Here is a 9,894-nt window from a genome sequence, read left to right as displayed (position 1 = left end):
AATTGTTCCATCCTAAGGGAGGCACTTTTCACGATCTTTCTTTTTCCCAAAGTCAGATAAAAATCTCTGTTAGTCTGGACAGGCTTGGTCTGGTGATTTGGCCTGTCACAGACTACTCTCCCCCCTTTTTGCCCTGCATAGGGCAAAGTTTTGGGAGATTCCGACCCTGACTTTACAGATAAAGAAAGGGCCGGCACCAACTTGGTGATGACCTGTTGCATGCCAGTCATTATCTGGGAGCTTACAGCAACCTGAGCCTTCAATTTGGCTACCGTCACATCAGTAGAGGCAGTCCGCTCCTTGAAGGCCTTGACCTCAGTATAAGACTGAGTCAACTTAGCCTCAATTTCCTCCTTCTGCCTCTGCAGCTCTACTAACTGTGACTCTAACCTAGCCATCTGCGCGTCTCGGGCCACGGTAGACTGCACATTCTCTGCCATCTGGTTCGAATTACTGGCACAGCACTGGCAGTGAATGGTCGGAGGAATTGTCTCCGTTGACTGAGACACCAGCGCAACTTCCTTTGGCTTGCAGATGCTAACCTCAAATGTATGCACAAGTTTGGCTAGCATCCAAAGCCGTTTGGTGGCCTTGTTCAACACCGTCCGTTTGTTAACACATAGCTTGTCATAACTACAAGCCTGTGCTAACAAATCGAACCACAGCATTTCTGCTGACTTGTGAGTGGTGGGGGAGGATGGGGTTAAACACGCAATACACTAACAATACAGTACTATGAATACAATACTAACAATACCGCACTAAATATACAGTACTAAACTACACTACACAATCCCAAGTTCCACCCACAAACTAACTATACAATTACAATACACTTACATACACACAAATATCAGTAACCCACCCGCCTGGCTAATCACTGTCCCTACGGGGTACAAGGGGTTAAACACAATTGTGGCACTGCAGGGGTAAATACATGCAGGCCAAGGAACACAGGGTTCTGGAAAAAGCAGGGCAAGGGGTACCCCAGGAAAGGGTTAACACCTGGTATGGCAGGGGTTATCAGGGCAGCAGAGATCAGGACTGCTGCAGAGGTCTGCCAGGGTACACAGGGTTGTAGGTGGACAGCAAGGGTTAATGCTCTGCAGGGACAGGGCAATGCAGGGGTGACAGGGCCGAGCAGGGGAACAGAGCACTGAAGGGGTTAATGCTCTGCAGGGCAGGCAATACAGGGGTTAAGGACATGGGCAGAAGGGGTTAAGGGGGCAGTGCTACTTAGCCATCCAGGGTTCAGGACTCAGCACAGCACACTGCTCGATCCTCTCTCCTTCCTGTGCTCTTCACTGGAATAGATCGACTGCTCGGTATTCCCCTCCTGCTCTCCTCTGGACTGGTGGAGATCGTGCTTCTAATGCAGCGCAGCCTGTGAGTGCTGCCTGCGCTCTTCTTCTGGTCGGGGTTAGGGAGTGCGGGGTAGCGCAGAGCACAGCGCACGGCCGGGAGGCAGGTAGAGGTTCCGATCTTTAGCGCTGGATGCGCTATCCTTCAGGGGGGGGGTGCCGGGGGTCCTGTGTCTGAGCGCCGGATGCGCTCTCCTTCAGGGGGGTCCCGATCTGCAGAGCGCAGTGCCGCTGGGGTATTTAAACCCCGCGGCGCTCGCTCCCGTTTTCCCGCCCTTCAGGCGTGTGCACGCACGCCTGCAGCCAGGTCCACGTGGGCTGGCGCGGTGATGTGACATCACCGTACCAGCCTGCGCTCCCAGGCAGGGGGATCCTTTGATCCTCCCGCCTGTGGAGATATCGCACATTTCTGGCGCTGTAATTACAGCGCCCGAGGTGAGCGGCACACAGGGGTATGGGAACTCTTTGTTCTCATGTCCCTGTTAGGCATACCATCTCTGGCACTGCCGGAGATGGTGACAAAGGGCAGAGGATCTTTATTGATCATCTGTCCTTTGAAGAGGCCGAAACTGGACATAATTGTCTAGTTGTCGGTCTCTCCCCACCCAGCAGGCACATTCCAGAGGGGGGGGGGGGCATCCATGGGAGCTTCTGGGCACAGTTTCAACTGTACATATATACTTATAGATGCTTGGGGCACATCCATAAGTAAATATATAGGTGGGTGGCTCTCACCTAGTGGCTATGATGGGTGCTACTAACTCAAAATTGGGTGCGGACAAGAATAGGCATTTCAATGGGGGTGCCGGGCTGGTGTGTTGCGGACCTGCAATTTGCGGGTCCTCAACACACCACGGACGTGTGAATGTAGCCTTACTTGCAAATTACCCCGCAGGTCTATGTAATGGAAACAAGCGGGTCCAACAACCTGGCACATACCTCCATCTTTAGCTGTAACATAGTCTAGAACTAATGTGTGTTGGTTGGTGACAATGATCAACTGGTTCTGCACGATGTTCGAGGTATTCATAAGTCCCATCACTTCCCATATTTGATCGTCTAGATAATCAGTTGCTACCACCAAATGATCCCACATCTGCATTACCATGGGATATATGAAAAGGGTACTAAAAGTTTATTGGGAATGCTAATTTTTACATGTGGCTTACCGTTTGGTCTGGGTGTGTTATCGTTGGCCCTACGGTACAAGGTGTGTTTAGGAATAGCATTTAGGAATAGCATTTATTCAATTTAGTCAATTTCAGAGTGTGGTACTATAAAGGTGGCAGGAGTAAGCCTGGCAATGGTGCACAGTCCTGCGACATTCTCGGATAACCATTTGTACGCTTTGTGTCCACACACTAAGTATATGTCCTCTGGAACTGCCACTACTGTGCTATTGAATAATTGGGTAATTAATTTGGCTAATTGTTCCTTTTGCCAGCTCATATCCTTTTAACTGACCTTCGGTGGTGTTGGTTAATAAACCTGTTGTGACATAGCAAGGGGTTTTGTTTGGGAAGGCAGGTATTTTCCTCCCAACATGGGCGGCTAGGCTAATTTCCAGCCAGGTGAGATCAAATACCGGACCAGAGTTTAAGTGCCGGTCCGGGTTTTGGCAGCACCTGGCTGTCCTTTAACCACCTCAGCCCCCATAGCTTAAACACCCTTAATGACCAGGCCATTTTTTACACTTCTGCACTACACTACTTTCACTGTTTATTGCTCGGTCATGCAACTTACCACCCAAATGAATTTTACCTCCTTTTCTTCTCACTAATAGAGCTTTGATTTGGTGGTATTTCATTGCTGCTGACATTTTTACATTTTTTGTTATTAATCGAAATTTAACGATTTTTTTGCAAAAAAATGACATTTTTCACTTTCAGTTGTAATTTTTTTTTAAAAAAACGACATCCATATATAAATTTTTCTCAAAATTTATTGTTCTACATGTCTTTGATAAAAAAAAAATGTTTGGGTAAAAAAAAAAAAAATGGTTTGGGTAAAAGTTATGGTACAAAAATGTATAACTATGGTACAAAAATGTGAATTTCCGCTTTTTGAAGCAGCTCTGACTTTCTGAGCACCTGTCATGTTTCCTGAGGTTCTACAATGCCCAGACCCCTTTTCGGAAAGTAGACACCCTAAGGTATTCGCTGATGGGCATAGTGAGTTCATAGAACTTTTTATTTTTTGTCACAAGTTAGCGGAAAATGATGTAAATCTGCCGGTGAAATCTGAAAGGTGCTCTTTGGAATGTGGGCCCCTTTGCCCACCTAGGCTGTAAAAAAGTGTCACACATCTGGTATTGCCGTACTCAGGAGAAGTTGGGCAATGTGTTTTGGGGTGTTATTTTACATATACCCATGCTGGGTGAGATAAATATCTCGGTCAAATGCCAACTTTGTATAAAAAAATGGGAAAAGTTGTCTTTTGCCGAGATATTTATCTCACCCAGCATGGGTATATGTAAAAAGACACCCCAAAACACATTGCCCAACTTCTCCTGAGTATGGTGATACCAGATGTGTGACACTTTTTGCAGGCTAGGTGGGCAAAGGGGCCCACATTCCAAAGAGCACCTTTAGGATTTCACAGGTCATTTTTTACAGATTTTGATTTCAGACTACTTACCACACATTAGGGCCCCTAAAATGCCATGGCAGTATAACTACCCCACAAGTGACCCCATTTTAGAAAGAAGACACCCCAAGGTATTTTGTGATGGACATAGTGAGTTCATGGAAGTTTTTATTTTTTGTCACAAATTAGTGGAATATGAGACTTTGTAATAAAAAATAAAATAAAATAAAAATCATCATTTTCCGCTAACTTGTGACAAAAAATAAAAAATTCTAGGAATTCGCCATGCCCCTCACGGAATACCTTGGGGTGTCTTCCTTCCAAAATGGGGTCACTTGTGGGGTAGTTATACTGCCCTGGCAATTTAGGGGCCCTAATGTGTGGTAAGTAGTTTGAAATCAAAATGTGTAAAAAATGACCTGTGAAATCCTAAAGGTGCTCTTTGGAATGTGGGCCCCTTTGCCCACCTAGGCTGCAAAAAAGTGTCACACATGTGGTATCGCCGTACTCAGGAGAAGTTGGGCAATGTGTTTTGGGGTGTCTTTTTACATATACTCATGCTGGGTGAGAGAAATATCTCGGCAAAAGACAACTTTTCCCATTTTTTATACAAAGTTGGCATTTGACCAAAATATTTATCTCACCCAGCATGGGTATATGTAAAATGACACCCCAAAACACATTGCCCAACTTCTCCTGAGTGCGGCGATACCAGATGTGTGACACTTTTTTTCAGCCTAGATGCGCAAAGGGGCCCACATTCCTTTTATGAGGGCATTTTTAGACATTTGGATCCCAGACTTCTTCTCACGCTTTAGGGCCCCTAAAATGCCAGGGAAGTATAAATACCCCACATGTGACCCCATTTTGGAAAGATGACACCCCAAGGTATTCAATGAGGGGCATGGCGAGTTCATAGAATTTTTTTGTTTTTGGCACAAGTTAGCGGAAATTGATTTTTTTTTGTTTTTTCTCACAAAGTCTCCCTTTCCTCTAACTTGGGACAAAAATTTCAATCTTTCATGGACTCAATATGCCCCTCACGGAATACCTTGGGATGTCTTCTTTCCGAAATGGGGTCACATGTGGGGTATTTATACTGCCCTGGCATTTTAGGGGCCCTAAAGCGTGAGAAGAAGTCTGGAATATAAATGTCTAAAAATTTTTACGCATTTGGATTCCGTGAGGGGTATGGTGAGTTCATGTGAGATTTTATTTTTTGACACAAGTTAGTGGAATATGAGACTTTGTAAAAAAATAATAATAATAATAATAATTTCCGCTAACTTGGGCCAAAAAAATTTCTGAATGGAGCCTTACAGGGGGGTGATCAATGACAGGGGGGTGATCAGGGAGTCTATATGGGGTGATCACCCCCCTGTCATTGATCACCCCCCTGTAAGGCTCCATTCAGATGTCCGTATGTGTTTTGTGGATCCGATCCATGTATCCGTGGATCCGTAAAAAACATACGGACGTCTGAATGGAGACTTACAAGGGGGTGATCAATGACAGGGGGGTGATCAATGACAGGGGGGTGATCAGGGAGTCTATATGGGGTGATCACCCCCCTGTCATTGATCACCCCCCTGTAAGGCTCCATTCAGACGTCCGTATGTTTTTTACAGATCCACGGATACATGGATCGGATCCGCAAAACACATACGGACGTCTGAATGGAGCCTTACAGGGGGGTGATCAATGACATGGGGGTGATCAATGACAGGGGGGTGATCTATGACAGGGGGGTGATCAGGGAGTCTATATGGGGTGATCACCCCCCTGTCATTGATCACCCCCCTGTAAGGCTCCATTCAGACGTCCGTATGTTTTTTACAGATCCACGGATACATGGATCGGATCCGCAAAACACATACGGACGTCTGAATGGAGCCTTACAGGGGGGTGATCAATGACAGGGGGGTGATCAATGACAGGGGGTGATCAGGGAGTCTATATGGGGTGATCACCCCCCTGTCATTGATCACCCCCCTGTAAGGCTCCATTCAGACGTCCGTATGTGTTTTGCGGATCCGATCCATGTATCCGTGGATCTGTAAAAAACATACGGACGTCTGAATGGAGCCTTACAGGGGGGTGATCAATGACAGGGGGGTAATCAGGGAGTCTATATGGGGTGATCACCCCCCTGTCATTGATCACCCCCCTATAAGGCTATATTCAGATGTCCGTATGTGTTTTGCGGATCCGATCCATGTATTCGTGGATCCGTAAAAAACATACGGACGTCTGAATGGAGCCTTACAGGTGGGTGATCAATGACAGGGGGGTAATCAGGGAGTCTATATGGGGTGATCACCCCCCTGTAAGGCTCCATTCAGACGTCTGTATATGTTTTGCGGATCCGATCCATGTATCCGTGGATCCGTAAAAAACATACGGACGTCTGAATGGAGCCTTACAGGGGGGTGATCAATGACAGGGGGGGTGATCAATGACAGGGGGGTGATCAGGGAGTCTATATGGGGTGATCACCCGCCTGTCATTGATCACCCCCCTATAAGGCTCCATTCAGATGTCCGTATGTGTTTTGCAGATCCGATCCATGTATCCGTGGATTCGTAAAAAACATACGGACGTCTGAATGGAGCCTTACAGGGGGGTGATCAATGACAGGGGGGTGATCAGGGAGTCTATATGGGGTGATCACCCCCCTGTAAGGCTCCATTCATACGTCTGTATGTGTTTTGCGGATCCGATCCATGTATCCGTGGATCCGTAAAAAACATACAGACATCTGAATGGAGCCTTACAGGGGGGTGATCAATGACAGGGGGTGATCAATGACAGGGGGGTGATCAGGGAGTCTATATGGGGTGATCACCCCCCTGTCATTGATCACCCCCCTGTAAGGCTCCATTCAGACGTCCGTATGTGTTTTGCGGATCCGATCCATGTATCCGTGGATCCGTTAAAACCATACGGACGTCTGAATGGAGCCTTACAAGGGGGTGATCAATGACAGGGGGGTGATCAATGACAGGGGGTGATCAGGGAGTCTATATGGTGTGATCAGGGGTGATCAGGGGTTAATAAGGGGTTAATAAGTGACAGGGGGGGTGTAGTGTAGTGGTGTTTGGTGCTACCTATTACTGAGCTGCCTGTGTCCTCTGGTGGTCGATCCAAACAAAAGGGACCACCAGAGGACCAGGTAGCAGGTATATTAGACGCTGTTATCAAAACAGCGTCTAATATACCTGTTAGGGGTTAAAAAAAATCGCATCTCCAGCCTGCCAGCGAACGATCGCCGCTGGCAGGCTGGAGATCCACTCGCTTACCTTCCAATCCTGTGAACGCGCGCGCACCTGTGTGCGCGCGTTCACAGGAAATCTTGCGTCTCGCGAGATGACACATATATGCGTGACTGTGCTGAGCTGCCGCCTCCGGAACGCGATCCTGCGTTAGGCGGTCCGGAGGCAGTTAAATAGGCAGCTGGGCTCAGAATCAAGGTCTCTGTTTTGGGATCTGACCCATGGTGCTGTGCTGGAGGGCTGAGAGCCGCATGCGGGGAAACAGGCCCCCTAAAGCGTGTTGTGGACCGCTGGAAAAACCTGGTAACAAGGTGACTGTTTTGTGCTTTGGACTTTCCTTTGTGTGAACGAACACTAAGACTGAAAAATGTTGCTTTGTTTTTTTCCTCCTGTGTGAATAAACACTGAAGTTTTGTTTTACAAACTGCTTCTTTTGCCTCTGTTCTGCGTCCGCTTACCCTGCTTACCAGAGCGAATCCTCACACTGTGATAAGGTCCTGTACAGTACGGTGGATACAGGGTAGGTCTTTTCCGTTCACGGCATCTACAATACACTGCACATGGCTGTCTGTTTCATTGTAACCTGAGTGTATGTGTGGACTAAATGTCATGCCTTTGGTTTGTACTTTGAGACAATAACAGTGTGTCCAGCTAGGAAAACATGTGACATTAGCCCAGTATCCCTATAGCCAGGGGGGTAGAGCTATGATCTATAGAGGGTCCTGTTCTGTTTATCATGAGCCATGGGCCATCTTCCCACCCTGCGACAGGCAAGGGCACTTCCCTGTCCTTGTCTTTACTGGATTTAACTTGGTATATGGGTCAAAGTCATGATAAGCAGGTGGATCTTCATGGCTTATTGTTCCGGGGTCGTCAGGACGGCCTTTACTCTTTTACAATGTGAGGCGTGGATCCAGGTGGGTCTCCCTTCGAGTTTCACTGAAGTTGGGGTAGTCAACAGCACTTGGTAAGGTCCCTTGTATCGTGGCTCGAGGGTGCTTCTGACGTGTTTCTTGACTACCACCCACTCTCCAGGTTTCAGAGTGGGGCTTCCTTTTAGGGAGCCAGGATCTGGAATGGAAGAGAGAACTTGTGCATATATGTTAGACAATTGTTTGCTCACTGCTATCACATATTTTGCAACAGATTCATAATGCATTTGTAGCTGCTGGGGAAAATACTGTCCCATTCTTGGCCCTGTGCCAAATAGGATCTCATATGGGGTCGGTAAGGGGTGTGAAACGCTAGGTGTGACCCTACCATCTTCCAGACCTCTTGGGTTAGACTAGCAGTGAATGCTGGGCCCTGATCACTCTCAATGACCTCAGGCACCCCGAACCTACAAACAGTTTCCTGCATTAGTTTCTTAGCAGTGGTGGTTGCTGTCTGGTTTTGGACGGGGTAGGCTTCTGGCCACCCAGAGAACAAGTCTATCACTACTAGCACATATTGAAACCCTTGACACATTGGCATCTATATATGGTCGATTTGGATCCTTTGGAATGGGTACAGAGCTCGGGAAAGGCACTTGGTGGGCGTGGGTTTAGTCCTGCCTTGGTTGCACTCGGCACAAATGAGGCAAGACTGGGTATGTCTTACCAGGAGAGGGGTGATATCTGGGGCTACCCATATTTTGTCAATTAGTTCTTTCATAATGGTTTTGGATTGGTGGGTGGGCCCATGGGCCACTGAGGCTATTAAGGGATAAAGGGCTCTGGGTAGGAACACTCTCTTTCCTTGTGTCCAGAGTCCAGATTCTTCTTCGAGGGCTGACTTTTTCAGCCAGGTTTCCTTTTCCAAGGGAGTGGCTTGTTTCTGAATTTGTTTCAGCAGGTCCCATGTGACTTCTTTTTGTTCCAGGTCTTGCTGTGCTACCATAATCTGGTCTGACTGGACTCTTTCCTCTTCCACTGCTGCTTTCGTGGCTGCTTGGTCAGCTAGGGTGCTTTCTCTGGCCTCAGAGGTGTCAGCTCGAGTATGGGCCTTTACCTTGATCACTGTCACTTGGGTGGGCAGGAGTACTGCTGCCATTAGAGCCGCTACTGCTGAAGCATTCTTGATTGGGGTTCCTGCGGCTGTGATGTAATCCCGGGCTTTCCATATTACTCCAAAGTCATGAACCACTCCAAAGGCATATCTAGAGTCTGTGTAGCTACTGGCGGTAGAGTCTTTTGCCATGAGGCAGGCTTCAGTGAGGGCAATGAGTTCAGCCTCCTGTGCTGACTGGTCTGGGCGCAATTGTCTTGCACACAGCACCTCATGCTCACTAGTGACCGCCATGCCTGTATGGAACTTCCCTTTGTCATCGGCATACCTTGAGCCGTCCACAAAGAGAGTCCAATGCGGGTTTGTCAGAGGAGTGTCTGGACTGATGGTGGTGTCCCTACTATAGCTTCCATCATTGTGATGCAATCATGATCTTGTTCCTTGTAAAGAGAGTCGGTTGAGGCCCATAGTTCATCTTCCTGAAGATCCTCTTCAGCATGTAGATCAATAAAATCTTCAAAATCTCCAGTATACTTCACCCTTGGAAGAGGAAGAAGTGCAGCAGAGTTGAGGATGTGGCATCTCTGAATGGTGACATTATCTAGCAGGAGCAGACTACACTGGAGCCGGAGGTGGCGCTGTGCAGTGAGGTGTTTAGGCTGAGTCTGCTGGAGGATGGCAGAAATGTC

Source organism: Bufo bufo, chromosome 9, assembly GCF_905171765.1.
Source record: "Bufo bufo chromosome 9, aBufBuf1.1, whole genome shotgun sequence".
Lineage (NCBI taxonomy): Eukaryota > Metazoa > Chordata > Amphibia > Anura > Bufonidae > Bufo > Bufo bufo.
The sequence above is the reverse complement of the archived record's forward strand: the minus strand, read 5'-3'. Positions refer to the sequence as shown.